We start from the raw sequence: 25,732 nt of genomic DNA, 5'->3' as shown, positions 1-25,732 counted from the left end.
ACACTAGACCTGTTGTCTCAAAAGTATGACCACCTGGAATGACTCTTATGCAAATTAGTCTAGATTCACTAAATTAAAGACTCAGTGGTCAGGGCACCAGGAATCGATCACTTTAACAAGCACCACAAGTGGTTCTTATGAACTTAAAAGGGACCCGACGTGACTCCTATGGAATTTTGAAAAACCTTGTTCTAGATTTTAAGTATTTCACCATAATTCCACAAAATTTTAGGCTAGCATCCTGGAGCCACCACTAGTTGATTTAAATAATGCTGGCAACTTTACATTTTACTTGCATACAGCATTAAAGGAAGTGTCACATAGACAATAATTTTCTAGTACTAGGCAAGAAAAAGATAGTCATACACAGCATAATGATGTTTTGGTCAACAATGAACTGCAGGCTGGGCGCGGTGGCTCACGCCTGTAAATCCCAGCACTTTGGGAGGCTGGGAGGGGGGGAATCACTTGAGGCCGGGAGTTTGAGACCAGCCTGGCCAACATGCCAAAACCCTGTCGCTACTAAAAAATACAAAAATTAGCTAATCGGGAAGCTGAGGCACGAGAATTGCTTGAACCCCGGAGGCAGATGTTGCAGTGAGCTGAGATCCTGCCACTGAACTCTAGCCTGGGCAACAGAGCGAGACTCTGTCTTAAAACAAAACAACAAACCGCATATATGGCAGTGGTCAGAGCAATCTGCCATACCATCCATCCTAGATGTGTCAAGGGCTATGCCATATAGGTTTGTGAGAGTATGCTCTGTGATGTTCATACAATGATGAAGTTGCCCGACAACGCGTCTCAGAATGTACCCCCATGCTGAAGTGATGCATGACTGTATTAAGACTCACACCCCACTGAAAACTTATCCTCTTACCACAGCACTTCTCCAGATCACTTCTTAAAAACTGGCATTCTATTTGTGGCACATATGGAGTTATGATACTACTAGAGAGTATGTTTGATTAACTACAACACTCCACAAGTACAGTTATAAAATCATGTAATTATATGACGAATCTAGGAACTAAATTATGAGAACAGTTATGAGAAAATGGTGCCGTCTTGTTTAGAAAAGGGCAAAAAGAAAAACTGTCTGCAAAGTCAAAAGGTCACGTAATGGTGAAACCCCGTCTCTACTAAAAAAAAGACAAAAAAAATTAGCCAGGCCTGGTGGCAGGCGCCTGTAGTCCCAGCCACTAGGGAGGCTGAGGCAGGAGAATGGTGAGAACCCAGGAGGCGGAGCTTGCAGTGAGCCGAGATCGCACCACTGCACTCCAGCCTGGGCAACAGAGCAAGACTCCGTCTCAAAAAAAAAAAAAAAAAAAAACAAAAAAAAAACCAGTCACTTAACACCTACAGCATTTAAATATGATGTTAGGCCCCAAAAGGACCCACGTGAAAATTAAACATTCAGAAGCTATTTGGGTAAAACACTCAAAATTCCAATCTTCCTCATTTCTAAGGCAGGGTCAACATTTCTCCCTCAAATAATGAGATTCCACGTCTCATTATTTCATAGAGAAATGTTGTTTATAGAAACAAAATGTCTTGTGATATAGAATGTGATTAATGAAGAAATTTGCTTCATTTTGCTAGGTTACCTTACCACAAAAACATGCTTATAGGTTTTACTAGAAAAATGGAAGAGGGAAACTTATGTTTGGAAGGTTACAATGTGACAAACACAGTAAAAAGAATACATAGTAATGATCATTTTTCAATAGTAATGGAAATTTGGTTTGATTCTATAATAAAGATCACTAAACAGTTGGTACTAGTATTTTTAGAATATAAAGTATCCATCGAGTCTCTCCTTCAATGTACTGTTTCTAGATAGTTTATATTCACGACAAGTATTACTACAAACTTACCATGCAAATATTCAAGTTATGAATAAAAAATGAGGGAACTAATTCTGAGTCAAGAAGGAGTGGTAAGACATGTAGGAAATGAGCAGTTTATCTGCGAAACCACTACCACATGCTAGAGTTTGCCACAAATTTTTAATGCTTTTGCAATATTCTTTCTGCTTGGTCTATAACAACTTTATGGCCTATAAAACATGAATTGGTTATAGTAGTTAAAATGCACTTGACCTAGAAAGCCTGATCCAACTTGAGTGTGGCAAAAATCCAAGCAGCAGCCATGCATTTAGGCATGCTTGCAGCAAAGGACACTTGCTCACGTTTGGGACTGGTATTGAGAAAGTCATGGGCAGTCCAAAGTAGAGGCAGACATAACAATGTTTTATTTCTATTCACATCCACTATAACCAGGACCATCAGGCTGATCTCATTGTAGGAAATGGGCACTCACTTGGGAAGTATCTGAGGATACTTTGGGATACCAAGGGTCCAATGAGGCTATGATTTTGGGACTAAACATAAGTTGGATATATTCTTTTTTTTTTGAGATGGAGTTTTGTGCTTGTCACCCAGGCTGGAGTGCAATGGCATGATCTCAGCTCACTGCAACCTCTGCCTCCCAGGTTCAAGCAATTCTCCTGCCTCAGTCTCCCTAGTAGCTGGGATTACAGGCATGTACCACCACGCCCAGCTAATTTTTATATTTTTAGAAGAGACAGGGTTTCACCATGTTGGCTGGGCTGGTCTCAAACTCCTGACTGCAGATGATCCACCTGCCTTGGCCTCCCAAAGTGCTGGGATTACAGGTGTGAGCCACCACGCCCGGCCAAGTTGGATATACTCTATAACAGGGGTGCGGTACCTGTCCATGGCCTGTCAGAAACCAAGCAGCACAGCAGGAGGTGAGCAGTGGGTGAATGAGCATTGCTGCCTGAGCTCCTGTCAGATCAGCAGAAGCATTAGATTCTCATAGGAGTGTGAGCACTATTGTGACCTATGCATGCCAGGGATCTAGGTTGCATGCTCCTTATGAGAATCTAATTCCTGATGATCTGAGGTGGAACCATTTCATCCTGAAAGCATCCCCACTCCCCTACCCCCACCAACTCAACCCACCCTTCATCCCTCGAAAAACTGTCTTCCATGAAACCAGTCCCTGGTGTCAAAAAAGTTGAAAGGCCAAGGCATCTGGAAAGGTCTACCCCCCATAGATCTGTACATACTCTCTCCAGGGTAAATTCTGATTTTCTAACCGGAGATGAATCAATCTCTCCAGAATAGAAAACTGTCTTTCACACAGTTACAAAACTCTTGGCACTATATTCATGATCAGGACTAGTGAAAAATGGACACAACAGAGAGACACATTATTTTCTTATTATCGTTTCTTTTCTCTACTTACTTTCACTTTAAATTAGATACCCAATATTGGGACAGAAGGATTAAAGAGGAATAAAAGCTGCTTTTAGAGGACCCTAGGTTGGGCTGCTAGAAATGACAATGTCTTTAGAAATACTTTCAAAGGTGGGAAAGAGTGGGATGTAAAACGCAGATCAATAGGGACCCCTTCATGGATAGATCTTAAATAGCAGCATAGATTGGGCACCGCTGCGGGGACAGCTTCAAACGTTCCAATGCCAGTCCACGTACAGGCCTGGCTGCCAACCAGGCACTTTCTAAAATAGACCATTTCAGAAGTTTGGTGTCCATAGTATTTAGCCAAGCTTACCACCCCAAACTAAAGACCTTCCAAAATTACCAATGACAGAAGTGAAACATTTAAAGTCAGGTCATATAATAGCATGTAATATGAGACCGCACTTGCTAATGGCTAACATTTTTTATGTTGATTCATTGCTTAGAAGATAATTATAGTTTCCTCATGTAGGAAAATGCACCTCTTAAAAACTGTCTAGTCTTGTTCTCACTTTCCTCAAAATAATTTAAGATTTCCACCCTGTCTGGCCTATTCTAATGCAACTCACCAATTATTAATATTTATCTCTAGAGCTGTGTTGCTCCACACAGTAGCCAGTGGCCACATGTGGCTACTGAGAACTTGAAATGCAGCCAGGCTGGGCACAGTGGCTCATGCCTGTAATTCCAGCACTTTGGGAGGCTGAAGCAGGCAGATCACTTGAGCTCAGGAGTTCAAGACTAGCCTGGGCAACCTACTAAAACCCCATCTCAAATACAAAAAATACAAAAAATTAGCCGGGTGTGGTGGCATGTGCCTGCAGACCCAGCTACTTGGAGTCAAGGCTGCAGTAAGCCATGATCGTGCCACTGCACTCCAGCCTGGGTGGCAAAGTGAGACCTTGACTCAAAATAAATAAATAAACAAATAAACACAGTCAGTCTGAATTGAGATGTAAGATACACAACAGATTTTAGTAACTTAGTATGAAACTAAAAACATGAAATAAAATACCTCATTAATAATTTTTATATTTGTGTATTGAAACAGTAATTTGGATTAGGTTAAATAAAACATCTCATTGAAATTATTTTCACTGGTTTCATTTTACGTTTTTTTTCTTTTTTGAGGTAGAGTTTTGCTCTTGTTGCCCAGGCTGGAGTGCAGTAGTGCAATCTTGGCTCAATGCGACCTCCGCCTCCTGGGTTCAAGCAATTCTCCTGCTTCAGCCTCCCGAGTAGCTGGGATTACAGGCGCCCACCACCATGCCTGGCTCATTTTAGTACTTTTAGTAGAGACGGGGTTTCACCATGTTGGCCAGGCTGGTCTCGAACTCCTGACCTCGTGATCTACCCGCCTCGGCCTCCCAAAGTGCTGGGATTACAGGTGTGAGCCACTGCGCCCGGCCTACTTTCTTATTTTAAATTTATTCTTATTTTTATTTTTTGAAACAGAGTCTCACTCTGTCACCCAGGCTGGAGTGCAGTGGCACAATCATGGCTCACTCCTGGGTTCAAGCCATCCTCCCACCTCAGCCTCCCGAGTAGCTGGGACCACGCCACCATACCAAGCTAATTTTTACTTTTAAGTTTTGTAGAGATGAAGTCTTTCTATGTAGCCCAGGCTGGTCTTCAACTCCTGGGCTCAAGCGATCCTCCCATCTTGGTCTCCCAAAGTCCTGAGATTACAGGTGTAAGCCACTGCCCCAGCATCATTTTACTTTTTTATATGGTGGCTACTAGAAAATAAAAAATTACATATGTAGTTCATATATATTTTAGTCAGACAATGCTGATCTAGAAGTCTTTGATATAATTACATTATTCTTGAAGGTTTAAATTTACCTCTTTATCAATCTTTGCTCAAATAATAGTGAATGCAGAGATACATACAACTCAAAGTTTGCATTTTTGTTTTTTATTCCACTTATTAATGCACAATATTATTAAAAATTAGCAAAAATAGAGTTGGGAGGTCATCTCTGTGTAGCAGATATTGGGCTAACTGATTTTCCATGACAAACTGAAACATCCAGATAAAAAACTATAGAGCAAGAAAGCTTTTTCGTTTGCCCTGAGTGAAAGATGTTAGCATTTGGGTGAGCTGCTGCTTTTCTTCTCATAACTTCTGTCTATTCCAAAATCCCAAACACAGGGCTAATAATGTAAGAATTTCTGAGAACTTCCAGCCAAACCTTGCTAATGGCTTATATGAGGTATATCTCTTGACCCTAAGACAAGCAGGTTCCACCCACTTAGAGGACTGTGATCAATCTCACCCTTCGTAAACCTGGAGGTGGTGGGGGTGGAAGTACCCACAGAGGAACCTTAGAGACTTACTGAGTCTCACAATGAGAAGCACTGGTTAGCCTAAAAGCCATCCAGATAAAATACTCTTTTTCTGTGTGCCATCCTCCATAAAAGGAAAAGTTGCCTAGATAGCTTCTATGTAGCTAGGCTTTCATACATTTTACTTCAAGACAAATCCCTCTAATTTTTTCTAGGTGAAAAAACTGGAATTCCAGGGCTTTTCTTTCTTTGCTCTTCCAACTTCCATTATATTAATTGCTCTCTTTTGGAATATCACTGCCAGAATCAAAAGCAATGCTTCTCGGCTCTGGTTTCTTAGGCTGATTTAGGTTTCATGCAGAACGTTCCATGGCTTCCTGTGACCATATTTACATGGAGAAGGGGGGACATTTGATGGGTCCTACAGCCTACAATTCCCAAGGAGAAACTTAGGCAGAACAGAAATCCTACTCACAGCAGGGACTGAGGGGTGATCAGGGTTTCCAAATTCTGCTCATTGCTATTCTAGACAACAAATACCTAGTCTGAGTTCCTTGGCAGGACAACCATGGAAATCGAGAGAATGTGTTAATGTGTTGTGTTCAGTACCAACGAGTAGCTGAAATTATGTAGTTCCTTATTACACCTCCTGTGAATTACTCAGAGGGGAGGCCACAGAAAGACTGAAGTATACAGAAATAGTTACTCTATCAGCTAGTGATGTTCATTTAATATACAGCACAGTTTTGTTAGAGCCTCAACGTTGTAAACATTTTTTAAAGCATTAAGTCAGTTGTTTAAGAGTCCAAGTTAAAAAATACACATTTATATATTTCAAAGATGACACTAGATATTTAAGGAACATCTTTTGTTCCCCCACACCAATATGGATTTTCACTTCTTGGTTTTCTAAACTATCATACTTGATTCCTGTTTAATGGTAGGGCCAGGACTATAATTCCTGATGTTCTCTAGTGTTCAGCATGTTCAATTCAGGGAACATGATTTTCATATTTATTTGTAGTTATTTGGTGATGAAGAACCAAAGAGTAAAAAAAAAAAAAAATCTTGTTAACATGTTAATTTCTTAGTTTTATCATGTAAATTTCTTAGTTTTTAACCAAGGTACTACAATTACACAAGATGTTAATGTTAGGGCAAGCTGAATGAAAGACATATGGGAACTTTGCACTGTCTTTGTAACTTTTTTGTACACTTAAAAAATTTTCAAAATAAATAGCTCAAAAATGTTTTAAATTAAAAAATGTATTCTATTGAGGTATGATTAAATACAAAAAGTTATATGTATTTAATGTATAAAACTTGAATTTGGAGTGAAACTATCACCACAATCTATGCCACGAACATAGTCATCACCTCCAAAAGTTTTCTTATGCCTCTTTATTATTATTAAACATTTTATAATAACAACACTTAAGACCTACCTCCTTAGCAGTATTTTAAGTATACAATATAGTATTGTTAGCTATAGGCACTATGCTGTGCAGATTTCTTGGACTTACTCATCTTGCATAGCTGAAAATTTGTATCCTTTCACGATTACCTCCCTGTTTCTCCCTCTCCCTACTCCCTGGCAAGCACCACTTTCGTCTTTTCTTGGATGAGTTTGATTATTTTAGATTCTTCATAAGAGCGGTGTCATACAGCATTTGCCCTTCTATGTCCAGCTCATTTCATTTAGCACAACAGACTCCAGGTTCATCCATGTTGTCACAAGTGGCAGGATTCCCTTCTTTTTTTATGGTCAGATAATTTTCCCATTATATGTATGTGCCACATGTTCTTATATCACATGCAAAAAGAATAAAAATGAACCCTTATCTTATACTCTACACAAAAATAAACTGAAAATACATTCAGACCTAAAAATACAACCAGAAACCATAAAGCCTCTAAGAAAAAAAAAAAAAGAAAAAACCTAGGGGAGAAAAGCTTCATGACATTGTCTTGGCAATGAGTTTTTGGATATGCCACCAAAAGCACAGGCAACAATAGCAAAAAGCAAAAACAGACAAGTGAGGCTACATCAAACCAGAAAGCTTCTGCAGAGCAAAGGAAATCATCAGCTAAGCAAGGAGATAACCTACAGAATGGGATAAAATATTTGCAAACCATGCATCCAACAAGGCGTTAAAGCACATATTTGTACAAGAAGATCAAGAATGAGAAAGATATTTTGCAAAAATATTTTCATTCAAACAGGAGGTGAGGGGTTGAACAAAGAGGAACAAAGATTCCTTCAAGCTGTAAAGTCAAATACGAAATACTCAGATAATTTACCGATTGATTCCTATATTAATTGCTATGGTATGAATGTCTGTGCCCTTCTCAAAATTCATATGTTGAAACTTACTCACCAAGGTGATGGTATTGGGGGGGGCTGTTGGGAGATGATTAGGTCATGAGGGCTCTACCCTCATGAATGAGATTAGTGTCCTTATAAAAGAGGACAGAGGGAGCTTGTTTGCTCCTTCTGCCATGTGAGAACACACAGGAGGCACCATATAGGAGGAACAGGCCCTCACCAGATACACAACCTGTTGGCGCCTTGATCTTGGACTTCCCATTCTCTAGAACTGTGAGCAATCAATTTCTGTTCCTTGTAAGTTACCCAGTTTAAGCTATTTTGTTACAGTAGCATAAATGGACTAAGACACTAGTCAATGGAAACTAAGAGGTATAATGGCTACCTCAGTTGAGTAGGGATTAAGCAGCTACTTGAGGCAACCTCAGTTGAGTAGGGATTAAGCAGCTACTTGAGGCAGCTAATGCATTAGATAAATTGCCTTAGCTAAGGGGTGCCTCTGGACCAGTCTAGTGAAAAAGAACCTAAAGAAATTCCTTAGGCCAGGCGTGGTGTCTTATGCCTATAATCCTGGCACTTTGGAAGGCAGAGGCAGGTGAATCACCTGAGGTCAGGAGTTTGAGACCAGCCTGGCCAACATGATGAAACCCCCATCTCTACTAAAAATACAAAAATTAGCCAGGTGTGGTGGCAGGTGCATATAATCCCAGCTACTCAGCAGGCTGAGGCAGAAGAATCACTTGAACTCGGGGAGTGGAGGTTGCAGTGAGCCGAGATCGCACCACTTCACTCCAGCCTGGGTGACACAGTGAAACTCCATCTCAAAAAAAAAAAAAAAAAAAATTCCCTAAAGGCTTTTTATGCAAATGCAGCTGTTTTTACTTTTGTTGTATGCTTTTTTCGTGTGTGTGGTGACTTAGGGTGGGGGATGAAGGAAATTATTTGGGGCACTCTAAACCATCCATTATGTTACCACTTAGAAAGGGACTGTTATTGTCTACCAAAATCCACTCTACCCTTTTCTTTAGTGATAGAGTTTTCACTGAGCACATTTCCCAGCCTCCTCTGCCTTTAGATATTGGCCATGTGGTCAAGTTCTCCCGAGTAGAATGATATATGCCCCTTTGCGGGTCTATTTCTCAAGACATTAGATTTTATTACTCCACATTCTTTCCTCTTCGTGCTGGAACCCAGATGTGGCAGAAACCTTGCCTCGACTCTAAGAAGGATACTAGTGCCCTAGAGTATAGCAGAGCCCAAAGAAAGGCAAAACCTTGCAGTCACTGGTGCTAGACATAAAGTCTGGTTATCCTGATTCTGCCACACTAGAGAAACCACACGATGAGACCGCAATGATACGCAGAGGGATGCCCAAGGAGCCCCGGCTGTTGCAGCCCCTGCTGTGAGTGTTTCCAGCCAAGACATTGGACATGTGGATGAGAAGCCTTTCAGATGACCCCAGCCCTGTCATGTCTGAGTGCAATTTCATGACAGTCCCCAAGTCAGAATCACCTAGCACAGCCTTTCCTGAATTCTTGCCTCACAGAAACCTTGAGCAATTATAAATGATTGTTGTTTCAAGCCAGTAGGCTTCGGGGTGATTGGTTAGGCAATATGAGATAACCCAAACAGTTTCTATTTTAACAGATGAGCCTTATTATGATACAGCTGCTACAATTCTGTGTCAAAATCACCCTTAAAAAACCCCCAAAACCAACCTCAGTGGTCTTTCATGTGTCTCATTACTTTTTGAAAACTGTATAGATGGGGAAAAAGGAAAGCAGAGATTACATAACATCATGCTCAAAGTTGAACTATGAATCAGAGACTACACTTTCTAACTTCTAGTCCATCCTTCCTTGTACTCATAAAATAGCAGGGTAGAAAAGGAACTTAGAGATCAGGAAATAAAAGACTCAACATAAGCTGCTTGTCTAAAGCACATGGTACCATATGCCAAAAGGGACTACCCAGTGTGTGGCTATGTGTGCCCAGAAATGCATATATCCACAACCCTCTGTATAAACCCATTTCAGAGAACCAACCAGAAATTAAATCATGTCCTAATACTCCCTTTTGGTCAGAGGATTTGCATGTCTGCCCTGGCTCTGTACCCCCCAGGTTTATACTGATCTTTGCGGCTCTGGTTTCCTTGTATGTGAGGCAGCTGGATTAGGTGACTTCCCCAAGTCTCATCCAACCTTTGGGCCATGACTCCAATCCTGAAAACCCAGCAAACCACTGGCTGTCACAACTGCATGGCCTCTTCCCAGCTGGAGGCACAGCACAAGCAGTGACCCCCTAATAGCAGTTTCTTCTACATCCTACGAATGCCAGGTCTTGGATGATGAAAAACTGTATCACTGAGACTGGATTAAGAAAATGCGGCACATATACACCATGGAATACTATGCAGCCATAAAAAGGGATGAGTTTGTGTCCTTTGTAGGGACGTGGATGCAGCTGGAAACCATCATTCTCAGCAAACTATCGCAAGAACAGAAAACCAAACACTGCATGTTCTCACTCATAGGTGGGAACTGAACAATGAGATCACTTGGACTCGGGAAGGGGAATATCACACACCGGGGCCTATTATGGGGAGAGGGGAGGGAGGAGGGATGGCATTGGGAGTTATACCTGATGTAAATGACGAGTTGATGGCTGCTGACGAGTTGATGGGTGCAGCACACCAACATGGCACAAGTATACATAGGTAACAAACCTGCACGTTGTGCACATGTACCCTAGAACTTAAAGTATAATAAAAAAAAAATAATAATAAAAGAAAAACTGTATCACTGAGTTTTTTAAAGGCTAAAAAAAAAATCTCTATTTTTACTTTAGATTAAATAATAATCTATGCTCCAGCTTTGCTTTGAATAGTACCTTCCTGTTAGTGTAAAATTATCAGTCTCAAGGCAGTAACTAAACAATGACGGTTATATACACAAGCTCCATCTGTATGGAACACACTCAGTTCCAAAACATCCCTGCACAGCTGGGAGGGAGGCACCAAGAGAAACCACATTTTCTTAAAGAAAAAGGAGGAGGAAGAAGAGGCGAATTCCAAGTGACTAACAATAGCACTCCGAACAAACAAATCCATCCATGAAGTACATTAGACATGTTCTTTTAAAAAAGGAGGAAGAGGCAGGGCGCAGTGGCTCACGCCTGTAATCCCAGCACTTTGGGAGCCCAAGGCGGGTGGATCACAAGGTCAGGAGTTTGAGACCAGCCTGGCTAACATGGTGAAACACCGTCTCTACTAAAAATACAAAAATGAGCTGGGTGTGGTGGCGCGCCTGTAATCCCAGCTATTCAGGAAGCTGAGGCAGGAGAACCGCTTGAACCCGGGAGGTGGAGGCTGCAGTGAGCCGAGATCGCGCCACTGCACTCCAGCCCGGGTGACAGAGCAAGACTCTGTCTCAAAAAAAAAAAAAAAGGAGGCAGAGAAAGTAAAGTGCCTAGTAACAGAGATCCAAGTATTGAATAAAGCCATCTAGAAGGTACTGTGTAAAATGATTAAATGTCATGTCTTTAAAAGTATAGAAAATGGTCATAATATACAATGAGTAAAATGGGTAGTTTAAAAAACATATAATACGATCCTAATTTTAAATTTAAAATGCCACTTCTTTATTCTCTACATTAGAAATAGATTGAAGGAATGTATAATAAAATGTTAACATTGGTTTTACTGAGTAGAATGAATAATTTTGTTCCTTTCGTATTTATCTGTAAACATCTCTTTTCTTCAATAGGTGTATTCCTTTTATAACCTGAAAAAATTATTTAAGGCAATTAAAATCACAATGTCAATTGGTGTCAGATATCTAAATATTTTAAATTAAAATAATTTTCATATTCAATATGTGATTAAGGAATGCCTTATATATCTTTCAAAAATGTATCATTAAATTCAAATAAGAAAGCCAAATGAAATCAGATTCCAATGGACAACAGTATTGAATACAGTCCACGCCTCCTTTGCCCCAATCATTGTTCCTCACAAAAGTATTTCCTACCAAGAAACACTCAAAATGGAAACTGCATTTTCTTAGGCAACTTTGGTTGCCACTAGACTCAGACTAAATTTCATCACTGCAGTTGCTAAGCATACATTTGCAAACATTTATTTGGTTCCTCCAACTTTGACTGCATATGAACCTCTAAAAGAAAGCATATTAAAATGCTGGGCATTCGGCGCGTGACCACTGAGGATTTCAGAGTTCTCCCCAGAGTCAGAAACATCAGCTCTCTAGATATTTCAACCTCACTTTAAGGAAAGAGCAAAATCAAATGAAACTAAGACAAAACCTATTTGAGACAGGCTGCAGTTCAGACGGGAGGGGGAGAAAAAATCATCTTCTAGACTTCAGGCTATCGCATTTGTAACAGAAGAGTTTTCCTTGATCCAGCCAAGCTTCCGTCCCCGCACACTTGTGAAGAAAGCCCCCCCTGCCACCCTTTCTCACCTCGGTGGACCTCTCTGGCTGCTCCCAGAGGGAAGGAGCGTTTGTGCCGGCATCCTTTCTTCGGGGACACTCACATTAGCACCTACCTCTGCTCCACTCAGGCTTAAGCACATCGTCTGCCTTCAGCTGATGCGGTGACCTCAGTCAGGTAAAAGAAACAGCCTTTGCTAGTCTGTGCAGCGCCTTCCGTAGAAATATTGCATGAGTCAGCTTTTATCTCCCAAACCCAACACACAAAGGCTTTGCAAAAACCTGATTTGCAACTTTCTCACTGCCTTTTTCCCCCTAGTGTGCAGACCACAGACTTCAGCATCACTAAGAGCCTTAAATGAAACATGACATCATTCAATTGAGAAACAGGACAATAGACACCACTGTGGGTAACTTGAAAATGCACACTTCACTGAGCAACACCCTACCACTTCCATTCTTTTGTGAACATCAAATACAACCCACACTCGCCCAAAGCTGCTGGGCTTCACCTTCCTGGCTCTGGCCACGGTTCTCATTAAACTCTAGAAAATAAGCAAGATCTTTGGAACTCTGATAGTTTTAAGTTCACTTCCTGAAGCATGGGCTTGTTTCAAAGTAAAGGGACCTATGTTTAACTTTCAAAGTAAACGGACACATCTTTAAACTGAAGTTTTAAAATGCAGGTTGGGGTGGGGGTGGGGTGGTGAATAACAACCAGTGGGAAATAGTTTGGATAATTAGCTTCTGTTAACAAGACACTTAATAGAACTTTAGGTGAACAAAGTTTAAGGAGAAAACATTTAAGGCCGACATTTAAAAAACCTATCTGAAGACAAATATCTAAAATTGATATGCACACGCATTTCTTTGGAGAACAGTTAAGTTCTGTGATTTTATATTCATAAATACTAAGTAGTAAAGACAGAATGATCTAGTATTCCTACAATACTTTAGTGAGACCTTCTAATTATTTTGGGTTTTTGATTTCTCTAAGACCACCGGTCCTTCTGAAAATGCTGTATCTATTTTTACAGAAAGATTCAGAAGGCGTATATTTGACAAAGATCTTGAGTTCTTTAAATGAAGGTCTCCAGAAGTACAAAAATGCTATTGAAAACTGATACCGGCCGGGCGCGGTGGCTCAAGCCTGTAATCCCAGCACTTTGGGAGGCCGAGACGGGCGGATCACGAGGTCAGGAGATCGAGACCATCCTGGCTAACACCATGAAACCCTGTCTCTACTAAAAAATACAAAAAACTAGCCAGGCGAGCTGCTGGGCGCCTGTAGTCCCGGCTACTAGGGAGGCTGAGGCAGGAGAATGACGTAAACCCGGGAGGCGGAGCTTGCAGTGAGCGAGCCGAGATCCAGCCACTGCACTCCAGCCTGGGTAACAGAGCAAGACTCCATCTAAAAAAAAAAAAAAAAAAAAAAAAAAAAAGAAAACTGATACCACTGCACTGGAACTACAATTCAAAATATGGATTATGTCCTTGCATAGACATCTAAAACTGAACTATATCAAAGGATTAAAATCCTTTAAATAGAAGTTCCATTTAAAGCATTCATTTGTGGTTATGGAAAACACCATTAGCAGATCATCCTTAATATAGCTATTTCTATCATGCCTATTAAGTGATTTTAAACTAACAACATAATAGGATAATTTGTTTTAATGCTGATTTCCTTTCAAATCAGGCTGAACATACACATGGCTATTTAAATAAATGATTTTTAAAGGAAATAGTTCGGAAGACAACTTGTTGGAATTTCTCACCTACAAAATTCACCGGTTTGATGGAAATTAGTAACTCCAGGATGCTGAGAAGGCAGTGTGAGAGGAAGGGTCCTCCCTGGGCTGTGGAGACTCTTCATCCTCTATTCTGGCCTCCACAGCAACCCCTTCGGCCTCCCAAATCATGTCTGTCTCCCATACCAGTGCCTAAGCTGGGCTCTTCCTTTCTGCTCAACGAAGAGCCAGCTCAGATCAAGCTCCCACTCCATCTGCTACAACCACTCTAACCCACCGCTCTTTCCACTAGTTTAACAGCTGTTTATTACACTTAGAGTAAGGATCATGTGGTCTCGTATTTAATTGTTTTCTAAGGGTCTCTCTCCTACCCTGCATGGTAGCTGTTGGGGGCAGGGAACCTTCCTATACCGTAGATTTGATATTCTTAAGGCAGATATGAAGATCTAAACTCTTAGACGGGATAAAATGCACAGAGGCTCTAGGCTTCCTAATGACTTATCCATTGTGCACAGCCTCAGATCACAACACAGCTACTTTTAACTTCCAATAAAATTACATTGTACTTGGATTTTTTTTTTTACTTTTTGCCAAGAAACATGTTTCTAAAATGCTATTTCTGAGAGATGCCATGTATGTTACATGTAAACAAAAACAGCAAAGTTGCTGTGTGTGTGGATGGTAGGCAGTTTACTAAGCTTACCCACCAGAAAAGTGACAGTCCTGAAGGACAGCTTTAAAGTGACAATGGGGGCCATATTGGGTCCTACAGGACAGTCATTTATTAGTTCATCCATGGTTTCTGCTTTAGCAAAATCATCAACTTGTGTAAGTAAAGACCTCTTATAACTGGCAAATAAGTGAAACCACCTATGCTGCATCTACAAGTATCAGAGATTTAAAGTATGTTGAATTTCATTTTTTAAATAATAAGCTTTTTCAGAGCAGGGGATACACACACACACACAAACACATTTTTTTTTTTTTTTTTTTTTGCCTTTATATTTATCCTAGTACCAAGCATTTGCTTGAATAAATTAACCAATGGATAGCGCATGAGGCCTGGGGAGGGATAATACATTCACATACTAGCAGGAAGGAAAAGAAAAGGGAAGAAGGCCAGGCAGGAGGCCGAGGCAGGCAGATCACGACGTCAGGAGTTCGAGACTAGCCTGACCAACATGATGAAACCCCGTCTCTACTAAAATACAAAAATTAGCCAGACGTGGTGGTGCACACCTGTATTCCCAGCTACTCGGAGGCTGAAGTAGGAGAATCACTTGAACCAGGTAGGCGGAAGTTGTAGTGAGCCGAGATCACGCCTCTGCACTCCAGCCTGGGTGACAGTGAGACTGTCTCAAAAAAAAAAAGAAAAGAAAAGGGAAGAAACGCCTCCATTTATTGTGCAACAGTCCAGGTTCTTTCACACCTGAGAGCAGAGGCGCCTTCTACACTTCAGGATTTTCTTAAGACCCTGGTGTCTCCCCATTCGGCTCTGCAGTGGTTCTGCGTTCCAGTGCTCCCCACCACATATTCCACACACTGGACACACTGAACTGCTAACAATTCTTGGAGGTGTGCTGCTGGTTTGCCACTAGACTTTTGTTCACGCAGGGAAAATGAACAATCTTAAGACACACAAAAGGCACAGATGCTAGTATCCTTGCTACTTTTTGCTGTATAATTTATTTGCCAATACTAACACTGGGTGAAAATATTATTTTTGCTCAGCAAAATTTAATTTTTTAATTAATTTAGTTTTTCGAGACAGAATCTCCCTCTGTCACCCAACCTGGAGTGCAGCGTCACTATCTCAGCCCACTGCAACCTCTGCCTCCCAGGTTCAAGCGATCCTCCCACCTCAGCCTCCTGAGTAGCTGGAACTACAGGCATGTACCACCACGCCCAGCTAATTTTTTGGTATTTTTAGTAGAGACAGGGTTTCCCCATATTGGCGAGGTGGGTCTCGAACTCCTGACCTCAGGTGATCTGCTCACCTCGGCCTCCCAAAGTGCTGGGATTACAGGTGTGAGCCACTGTGCCTAGCCCCAAATTTCTTTTTAAATGATAGAGTGGCCACAGATAAAATGCACATGCATGCCTTGTTAGGTGATAAAGATAACCTTGCTGGAAAGCAGCTTTGTTTACTCCCTGCAAGCACGGGTTACACAACCGGGAAGTTCGCATTCCATTCCCAGTGTCCCCACCTGCAGTAGAGAATCAAGGCACAGAAGAGCGGCACCCACAGGATGTAACTATAGCAACCAGAACACAAACCAGCCATCAAGGAGGTGCAGGTGGCCTTGTGGCCTAATTGGAGGAAGACCAGAAAGTCCCCGCCACATAAAAAAATCCCTTCCCAGGCTGGGTGTGGGGGGGTCACATCTGTAATTCCAGCACTTTGGGAGGCTGAGACGGAAGGAAGGATCACTTGAGGCCAGGAGTTCGAAACCAGAGTGAGCAACTTAATGAGAATCCATCTCTACAAAAAGACAAAATTTAGCCCAGGCATGGTGGCTCATGCCTATAATCCCAGCACTCTGGGAGGCTAAGGCTGAGGCGGGCAGATTACTTGAGGTCAGGAGTTCAAGACCAGCCTACCCAACATGGTAAAACTCAGAATGTACTAAAAAAAACCCACAAAAATTAGCCAGGTGTGGTGACACGTGTCTGTAGTTCCAGCTACTTGGGAGGCTGAGGCAGGGGAATCATTTGAATCTGGGAGGCAGAGGCTGCAGTGAGCCAAGACTGCGCCACTGCACTCCAGCCTGGGCAACAGAGTAAGAGTCTGTCTTAAAAAAAAATCAATCAATACATAAATACAAAACTTAGCTGGGCAGGGTGGTGTATGTCCATAGTACCAGTTACTTGGGAGGATGAAGTGGGAGGATGGCTTGAGCCCAGGAGTTTGAGACTGCAGTGAGCTAGGATCGCACCACTGCACTCCAGCCTGGGCAATGGAGCAAGAGCCTGTCTCAAACAAACAAACAAACAAACAAACAAACAAAATCCCTTCCCAGAAGTCTGCCATAGGGCCTGGAATTCCAAATCTTTTTGGTTTAAGGTAAAAGTTGTCAGTTAAAACCCTAATCTCCCCTGGGAAGGGCGATGGAGTCACTGCCACAGTAGTGTGAATTAGCTTCATCATCCTTCCAAGGAACTATCCAGGTTTTCTGGGAATGAGACCACAACGGGGCTGTCTAGGAGGGCTGGGGTGGGGATGAGGGCAGGAAGCACAGACAACACACACATCTAGGGACTCGGCAAGGCCTGAGCTAGTTGAGGCATTTCGCTGAACTGTGCAGCCAGGCAACAGCTCAAAAAGCTGGGCAAGGAAGGAGGAAAGGGCGGCCCAGAGACAGGAAGACGGACGGGCAAAGGCATGCAGACATTTTTAGGTTCAAGGAAATATTTTGCTTCATATAATCAACATTGGATAAGGCAGGTTTAGAAAATAATCTTAAATTTTCATATGCAAAGATGCTACAAGTGAGAAGGGGTATTTGAAAACAAAAATACTATTTTACACAAGGAGCGTAACAATTTAAGCCCCGGAGGAGGTATGGCCTGCTTATCTTGTAATTTAACATCTTGCCATTGTGGCACATTTTTCAGGGAAAATGGTAAAACCAACCATTTTTGGAAGCACAGGCCATTGACAAAAGACTCTTAACGTATTTTTAGGCTATTAGAAGTTTTTTCTTTGAAAGAGTGAGGCATGTGATCACATTTTCTATGAACACATCACAGCATAAATGTGAGGGGCCGGGCACGGTGGCTCACGCCTGTAATCCCAGCACTTTCGGAGGCCGAGGCAGGCAGATCACCTGAGGTCTGGAATTCGAGACCAGTCTACATGGCAAAACCCTGTCTCTACTAAAAATACAAAAAAATAGCTGGGCGTGGTGGTGCACGCCTGTAATCCCAGTTACTTGGGAGACTGAAGCAGGAGAATCGCTTGAACTCGGGAGGCGGAGGTTGCAGTGAGCCCAGATTGCACCACTGCACTCCAGCCTGGGCCACAAAGCAAGATTTCATCTCAAAAAAAAAAAAAAGTGATAAACGTTAAAGTCAATTGCATGCCAAAAGATGTCACACATCCATATTGAAGCCCCTTAGGAAAACACACTGACCTTCCCCTGTGAATAAGAGCTAACGTACTAACACCATTCTGCATTGCAGCTGCTGTTATTTATCAAAAATCTATACACATTCTTCCAGACTGTCTACTCTAAACCCAGAAAATATCACCAACTACAAATTCTACTTTGCTATTGTTATACAAACCAAATTACAGACTTTTTCAAGCAAAAAAAAAGCTAACCCCTTTTTCTTAAAACAAATGATTTCTAAAGGCCTTTTTTCAAAGTGAAATAATTTTACTGACAAGTGAGTTTGTTTTCACAAATTAAAAAAATACCTGTCAGCAGGCCAGGTGTGGTGGCTCATGCCTGTACTTCTACCCCTTTGGGAGGCTGAGGTGGGTGGATCATTTGGGGCCGGGAGTTCGAGACCAGCCTGGCCAACAGTCTCTACTAAAAACACAAAAAATTAGCTGGGCATGGTGGTGCATGCCTGTAGTCCCAGCTACTTGGGAGGCTGAGGCATGAGAATTGCTTGAACCTGGAAGGTGGAGGTTGCAGTGAGCTGAGATGGCGCCACTGTACTCTAGCCTGGGTGAGAGTGAGACTATGTCTCAAAAAAAAAAAAAAAAAAAAAAAAAAAAAAATTCTGTCAGCAAAAGACACAGGTCTAAAGCAGACAAAAGCACTCAAGTATAGAAGAAATTAAGTGAAGCCATTTTTCATTAGTCCTGGAGTACTGAATCTAACAATAGAAACCAAACTAGAAATACTAAATAGTTACCAGGACTTCAACCATCCAACTGAAAAGGTAGTTTCTCAGCCCCTGCTGCACTAAATGTCAGTACGGAGGCATGGTCCTAAGAATTTTAGAAAACAAACGAACAAATAAAGCCTATTACTCACCACACTATTTTGCATGGCCTGCCTTTCCCTTGCAATCAAGTTATGATTTAACATCTCCATCGTCCTTTCAACAGTCGGCCATGACATGAACTGAGATGGCCTTCAAGGGCACACGTTCCAGACTCTAAAATCTTGCTGTTTCAAGCATTCCTCCCTGGGATCATTTTTCTGCGTCTGTGACAATCGTTAGCTCAATTTGTCACTCAGTTCTTTGATTAGGATACTTGGTTTTTCTTTCCCAGAGACAATACAACCAAGTCTTAGTTATTTTTGAACAATTTTTAGATATCAAGCAAGCAAATATGTTGCAAAGAGCCTCTTGCTTTTGATAATCTACCAGTCCCATCTCTAAGGACACCATCGGAGGACTCGCTGTGCTCAGCACAATGAACTAATTATCCGTGGAAGAATGCAGTCGGCTTCCAGACACATTTTTCTCCAGGAGATAATACACATCTAATCCATTCATAAGTAAAGGCATTCAACACAATCTATACTTTTGAAATACTCTAAAAAATGCACTGGAAGAAAAGGCTTGGACGCTCTGTGAAATCTTACAGCAGAATGTATTTTCCAAAATACCAATTAAAACAAGATTATCTTATAGTTTCAGAGTAACAGCCATTGAGACTTACATCACCTTTATGGAGGCTTGCAAAGGAATTTCTCATCCTGGCAGAGGAGAGAGGGAAACTCCAGTTGCTAGCCTTTCCTCCTCTTTTCTGGACACAAACCCACAGCTGCAATGGAATGAAGGGGAGGGCTCAGCTCAACCTGGCCAACTGCCCCCTACCCCTTCCCATAGACCCAGGGGTGGTAGGTTGCGAGAGGTAATTCTCAAGAGCAGCAGAGGAGGGAATATAGCTTGCTGGGGATACACAGACAAGCTTCTGGGAGCAAACAGGAATCAATCTCTGAACTGGTTCAGACTCCCCCCACCCCCGCCCGACCTCCAGCAATTACCATCCTTGGAGTCATCACAATCGGTCTTCTTCCCCCACTCCTAAGGCTACGTTCAATGTCATAATAGTTGACAGCTTAACCTCTAAGACGTAAGACCTGTGAGCAAATGATTTATCTCAGGGTAGCCTATATGCTTTCTAGAACTGAAGGGGAGTGGTTTGTGCTCATATTCACTTGGTCTCCTGCACCAAGTCATGGAAACAATCCCATTGACGGAGATACTTGTAAAGGCCAAATATAGATTCCACTCCAGGAAAGCAGAACTCACTTCTCTCTCAATGAGTTGAGATGACTTACTACTTTCCAGGATTTTTTTTTTCAACTAAAGAAGGCAATGGAGTTCACTGACCTGAGTATATTGGTGTTACAATGGCCTTGAATACCCTCTGTTGCCATAAAGTTCTGACCTTTAGCTTTCAGAACTTCCAGGCACACGGCAACATCCTGCTGATCTTTCTTCCTTCACACCTTCTCTCCATTTGAACTGGCAATCACCACTTACTCACCCTTATGTACCAGACCTACTGAACGTCAGGCCTCATGCTGGGCACAGTGAATGGACATGGGCTTTAAGCCTCCAACAAAAAATGACAAGTATGATAAGTGCTGTGAAGCAGCGTCCCCCACTGCCGATGTAAACTACCAACAATTGTGTACATAAGCATTTGCACTATTTTCCTAAATTCTCTTTCCCCTTAGTTTCACACTGTCCTTCAATTAAAATTAAAAGTGGATAGCAACTTTATGTTGACAGTAAAATCAAGCTACATGAGGCTGCCTTCACTTATGGTTCACTTTCCAGTCTTAGAGAATAAGCCCAGTCGGACTCATCTTTCATCTTATATTTAATGACTTGGTATCCAAGCTGACAGCCAAACTCGCTGAAAGTTTTTGAGAGTCTAAACACTTGCCTAATTCCCCGTTCCCACAGAGGTACATGAAGTAACTTGTTTATGTTAACACAACAAAGGAAAGGAAAGAGAGCTCCCTGTTCCACTGCAGGTTGAATCGGAATTAGGTCAAGAAACAAGTGTAACCAAATTGATTTCTGTTTATTCTGAATAAACATTACTGAATCCTTTACAAGCAAATGAAAGAACAGAAAAAGGAGGAGGAAAAAGCTAAAACATGAAGACTGCTGGTTTGATCTCTACATTTTCTTTAATGAATATGTATTATTTGTATGATTAATATATAAGAAAAACAGAATGAATTTACATGGCAGGTCTTGTTCCTGCCACACCCCCAGCCCAGTCTTTCCCAGTCTTGCTTTGTCTGAAGGTCTGCACACTCCGCTCCCTGGCTGGCTGCCTTCCAGGTAGGTTTGGCTAGAGGCACCAATAGTTTGAAGCAGGAAGGGAGGGAAATAGGGGCATTTCCTCTACTCCCTCATTGATTTGGGGTAGGTCTTCCATGGTTCCAGCCTTTCTTGGGCTCCCTTAACTCTATGTTGTCCCCGGTCCCTCAGGGATCCCTATAGATTGTCCCAAAAGCAGTGGCTAAGGCTTCCCACTGTTGTCACTCTTTGCTTCACATACACCCTTCATTTGAACCAGCTGAGCCAATTCAGTTTCTTGCCAGGTCCCTGGCTGATGCAATGTCACCCTAACTCCAGAATCATTGGTCTAAAATGCTGATAGCAGTTTGACTTCATATGCGGTCAGAATATTGGCCTGAGCTTTTTACTCGGTGATACAATGCCAAATTTTAGCCCCGTTTTGACTTATGGCCTGCTTGATCCAGGTCAATGAAATAAACACTTAATTAGAGTCTATTCTATACCAGAAAAATATTGTGAATTTGATATCTGCTGATATATTCATTTACTCAATATTTATTGAGCAGCTACTATGTGCCAGGCACTGCCTTGGGCACTAAAGACACAACAATGAACAAAACAGACAAACACCCCTGCCTTTATGACACTTATTTTCTAGGGGGAGCTGTATGGACTAAAAAGAATCCTATGATAACAGCATGTCAACATTGGAAAGATACTCTGGGGCTTTCTAATCCGGTGTTTCAATTACCACTTACAACATCTCACCAAGTGTGTCCGGTCTCTGTTTAGACACTGCTAGTTACCAGACATCCCAACCCTACACAAATAATCGATCATACCCTGGAGTGCTTTAAAGACCACTATAGGAAAACACAGGAGAAATCACACCTCACCTCCATTTTGTAGTTCCTTAATTATTTGAGCTGTCCTATCAGTTTCCCATATGTATTTGCATCTTTGTTCAAATACTGATGGAATAACTACCCTAAGGGATTCCTGGAGGCAGGGTTCAGTGATGGGGGAGCGGTGCAGAGAGGTCAAAGGGGAGAGCTGCCCCTTGTGGCTGTGGGGCGCATGGGGTAGAGCGGACTTACCGCTGTCACCACCCTCTGATCACCTTCTCCTTATATGTCAAAAACATGCTTTCCTACTGCTTCTACCAAAGTGGCTTCAGAATTTTAAGTCCTCATGCCAACTTACTATTAAACATGTTAAGAAAGATATCATTTTTGGAGAACATCCTCAGGGAAATAAATGTTCTCCCCACTCCTCCCAAGTCAGACTTTTAGGTACATCAACATCGCTGTGTCCTCAAAAGGCACAGAGTTTGGCCAGGCAGACACACTGAAGGATCATTCGAACAGGTGACTGATGGCTGTGTGATGTGCACACTGGGCTGGGAAGGCACAGGCACTATGGAAATGTGTAAAGGGGACCAGGCCTAGTTTGGGATGGTCTGGGAAGGCTTCCCTGAGGAAGGGATGTGTGGACTGACATCTGAAGGCTGAGAAGAGGTCAACCAGGGGAAACCAGCCAAAGAGAAAATACCATCCAGGCTGCTTTACTTCCCACTGGCATTCACTGTGGCATTATACCCACAGTGAACATCCAACTTAGATTTTTTTTTTCTGGGCAATCGTGTTTGCAAATATACTGTTACATACCACAATTAATAACTATGTTTACTCCAACAATGCTCCTTTATTAAAGTAGGTACTACTTTCCCTCTCCACTCTGGGGTAATCCCATCCCTTCACCTGCATATATCAGTCTTCTCTAGTCTCACCTTTTCTTTCTCCTCCAGACAGTGGGCAGAGCTGCTTGGGCAGTAACTATGACTCTGTTCTTGCCTAATAGCTTTGACTAGGTCCTTAAAAGGTGTGGTTCCAGTGTATCACAATGTAAACTTCCCTGCCCAGCATTTCCATCTGGGTATTATCAGATTAAAATGCACATCAAAGGAGCCCCAAAAGAGGGGGTCACAAAAGGACAGACTGACGGCTGAGGGCAGTGGTCAGGCCACTGTTTGTCTTGCTACTTCCAGGGGACTTAAGAACTGACCATGTGCATTTGAGCCTTGAGCATTTCCCAGGATCAGCTGGACACCTTTCCCGGGGCACCCAGAACCAGGGACAACTGCCTGGTTGCCAGTACAGATCAGACATAAGATATCTGTTTAAGAGTCTGTACAAATTAGGGCATAACAAAATGGTAAACCTAATGAATTAAGCTGCTCTAAGAGTTTTGAGGAATTATGTTTTCATAATGACTATTGGTTATCAGCCTAGTAATTTAATAATAAAAACCATCCCCACCAGCCTGGGCAACAGAGTAAGACCCCGTCTCTACGAAAAAATAAAAAATTAGCTGGGCGTGGTGGCATGTGCCTGTGGTCCCAGCTACATGGAAGGCTGAGGTGGGAGGATCACTTGAGCCCAAGAGATTGAGACTGAAGTGAACTGTGATTGTACCACTGTAGTCCAGGCTGCGCAACAGAACAAAACTATCTCAAAAACAAACAAACAACAACAAAAAACACCATCCCCAAAGCCAAATTTATTTTGTTCAATCTAAACCATCACCTACGGCTCATGAAATGATGTGTGGAAAGGACAGAAGATCTGAAGTTGAGATGTGTAGAATCTCAGCTCCCCCAGACAATTTTATCTTCTTGGGCAAGTTACTAACCTCTCTGTGATCCAGATTCCTTCTGGATTAGTAAAACGAGAACTCTGGAGTCTCTGACAGTTAAGAAGACTTTCCAAATCTAAGAATCTAAGGTTCCATGATTTGGGGTGAGGGTCCCACCAATCCACTTTTTAACTCCATAGACTGTCTCTCTTGAGGCTATCAAATAACTTTAGGATTGTAAAACATGGTCCCACCATTATGGTCAGACAACCACAGGTCAATGCAAAACCAGGAGCATGTGGCCTTTGTACAGGGAAACTGCTTTTGATTCCCTGTAATTCCTTTTTTTTTTTTTTTGAGACGGAGTCTCGCTCTGTCTCCCAGGCTGGAGTACAGTGGTGCAATCTTGGCTCACTGAAAGCTCCACCTACCGGGTTCCAGTGATTCTCCTGCCTCAGCCTCCCCAGTAGCTGGGACTATAGGCATGTGCCATCATGCCTGGCTAATTTTTTGTATTTTTAGTAGAGACAGGGTTTCACCGTGTTAGCCAGGATGGTCTCCATCTCCTGACCTTGTGATCCGCCTGCCTCAGCCTCCCAAAGTGCTGGGATTACAGGCATGAGCCACTGCGCCCAGCCCTGTAATTCCTTCTGTGGCAGAATTTGTGATAGATGTGTTAACCATGATCAATAAAAAAACTCTCTGCAAAATTTTTCGATGACATCATCTGACAGTAAGCCAATGTCTAGCATCCAGGTCATGCTTTTTACCTATTCACTGACATCGTCTCCACTTTCTGCAAAATTGCATTCTGGAACCAGGTTATAGAGTAGATTATGAAACAGCTCATTTTACCACAGGGGTATTGTCATCATTTGTGGTTGCATCCCAAACAAGCACCTGCCTTAATATATCCCTGACAAAGCAGTAGCACAGCAATTGAGCTAACTGTACACCTGCAAAAATTATGCTCCTATAATATACAGATAATATACAGTTAGTTCTGAATTATTCAAGGAACTCTTATACTTTAAGTTTATATACAATTACGATTATTAGAACAAATTCACTCCAGTGAGATGTCCTGGATGAGCCTCCATAGAGACTGGGTGAGTGAGACTAGAAGGGTCTTTGTAGCTATCCCCTAACCCATTTACTTATTTTTACGGAATGACTGACTGATTTACAAGGGGCCTGTCTAAGAGGGATCCTAGAAAAAGTATTCTAACAGTATCTAAAACTAGGATTCAGATATTTTCAGGCATATGGCACAGATTCTATGTGGGGAAGGAAGGTGGGGCTGGGGCTGAGGTCTGATGGCCACAGAAGCCTTGGTGACCCTGGGAGAGATGAGGGGAAGGAAGTCTGGTAGGGCAAGTAGAATAAGCAGAGGGCCATTCTTCTGGTGAGAGGAAGTACTGGTTTCTGATTTCGTATGTGGCAGGTAATCAGACTGGCCTCACCTAGCCATTTGGACAGCCTGCGAATGACCTGACAAAGAGAGTGGGTGGCCGAAAAACCAAAACCAAAACCAAGAGAATTCACAACTGTAATATGCCAGGCAACTTGGCTGTGAGATCCTTCTGTCTAACAGAAGGAAACACAAGAGGAGAGGAATCCTTTTCCCATAAAGAAAAGAACAGGGATTTCTTGGCAGCCTGGGGGCAGAGGTTTGGGTGGCCCACTAGGAGAATTCCTACAGGGAGCTTGGGAATGCTGAATATCCCGGGGCAGGGGTCCCTGGAAGGATCAGTGCAGTGCGGGTGG

At 42.2% G+C, this 25,732-nt stretch overlaps 1 protein-coding gene across 33 annotated transcripts in view; it reads right to left on the bottom strand.

The window, feature by feature from the left end:
* Positions 1-25,732, bottom strand: part of PLEKHG1 (pleckstrin homology and RhoGEF domain containing G1) — a 244,030-nt gene that overhangs the window by 109,322 nt on the left and 108,976 nt on the right. For 2 of the 33 annotated variants that reach the window (XM_074037249.1, XM_074037254.1), the window contains exon 1: positions 12,381-12,672. The exons of 29 other annotated variants lie outside the window; for them this stretch is intronic. The gene's annotated coding sequence lies outside the window, so the exon portion shown is untranslated. Of the gene's footprint in view, positions 1-12,380; positions 12,673-25,732 lie in introns of those variants that run through there. 2 more of the 33 variants (XM_065543588.2, XM_074037253.1) reach the window with 1 other exon arrangement.

Source organism: Macaca fascicularis, chromosome 4 (assembly GCF_037993035.2).
Source record: "Macaca fascicularis isolate 582-1 chromosome 4, T2T-MFA8v1.1".
Lineage (NCBI taxonomy): Eukaryota > Metazoa > Chordata > Mammalia > Primates > Cercopithecidae > Macaca > Macaca fascicularis.
The sequence above is the reverse complement of the archived record's forward strand: the minus strand, read 5'-3'. Positions and strand labels throughout refer to the sequence as shown.